Source organism: Etheostoma spectabile, unplaced genomic scaffold, assembly GCF_008692095.1.
Source record: "Etheostoma spectabile isolate EspeVRDwgs_2016 unplaced genomic scaffold, UIUC_Espe_1.0 scaffold273, whole genome shotgun sequence".
NCBI classification, from domain to species: Eukaryota; Metazoa; Chordata; class Actinopteri; order Perciformes; family Percidae; genus Etheostoma; species Etheostoma spectabile.
In genome coordinates, this window is record NW_022605577.1 from 896,116 (window position 1) to 897,336 (window position 1,221).

Here is a 1,221-nt window from a genome sequence, read left to right on the forward strand (position 1 = left end):
CTTGCACACTGCTGACTTGGACTTGAGGATTTATGAAATCAGACTTGAGCATCATGAAATAGGACTAAGGAGTTTCTGAGTACTTTTATGTGTAATAGGCAGCGATGGAGTACTCTAGTCCTGGACTCGAGTCAGACTCAAGTCGCTATTCTCTAGACTCTGGACTGGTGACTCAATTCAGACTAAAAGTCAGGTAATGGCGACCCGACTCAGACTCGTATTTGGGGACTCTGACTTGGACTCGGATTCGAACACTGGGGAATCGAGACTTGACTCAGACTCGACAGTGGGTGACTCAAATACAACTATTATGCTTCGTATTCACTATTGTATTTCATTTTCCATTCATTGCAAGGAGAAGATGATAAAGGGCATTTGGGGAGATGAAGAAAGTTCTGCAGTGTATTCTTGGGCTTTGTTTTGTGTATTTTGTGTTTATTTAAGTCCTGCAATAATAGATTTTCACTGAAGTGTCAGAATTCAATGATGACCCTGTTTCCACTTTGTTGCATTGTCCAATAATCCCAAAAAAGCGCCTCAGCTAAAATTCCTGATGTGGCTTCACCCACACATACACATCTCCCTGACCTCCCACTGCACGTCTTCCTTGTTCCCATGATATCAGCAGCATGTGTGATATCCATCTGTGCAGACAGTGTGCATCTGGGTTTTGTGTATGTGTGTGTGTGTGTGAGAGAGATGGTGCTAGCTTTTGCTGTTCCTTCATTTCCTGCCAAGAGCAGCGAGAAGAGATCTAGATTGTCAAAGCTGGCCTGATCTTCTCTGCTGTGTCTGTGTACATAATCTCATTCCTGATATGAGTTTTCTTATTCCTAGCAATACCGACTCAAGCAATTCACGTGACTCAAAATAACCCGAATCCTTAAAAAGAGCCGGGTTTGCCAAGCCTATTAAAGTGAAATTAGTTGACAATTCTATAAATGTAATCCCAAAAAAGACAGATTAAAGCAAAAAAAGGAAAGGGCTAAAACATGTGAAATCAATATGTTACAATAATGTATCCAGAGTGCCTTTCCTCACCTTCAAAATTGAAAATTAACACTTTTGTTGACACTTTCTATCGTTGTTTTTAAGTTTTTCTTACATTTTTGTCCCTTTTTCAAACACTTTTGACGCTTTTTTCAATGTTTGTCACTTTTTCTTTTCAACACTGCATAACACTGACTTATTAACTTTAGTTTTACAGTTATTTTTGGAATT

At 39.3% G+C, this 1,221-nt stretch overlaps 1 protein-coding gene across 2 annotated transcripts in view; it reads right to left on the reverse strand.

Annotated features, from left to right (window-relative positions):
* Positions 1-1,221, reverse strand: part of zgc:66433 (cancer-related regulator of actin dynamics) — a 94,672-nt gene that overhangs the window by 40,774 nt on the left and 52,677 nt on the right. The window lies entirely within an intron of this gene.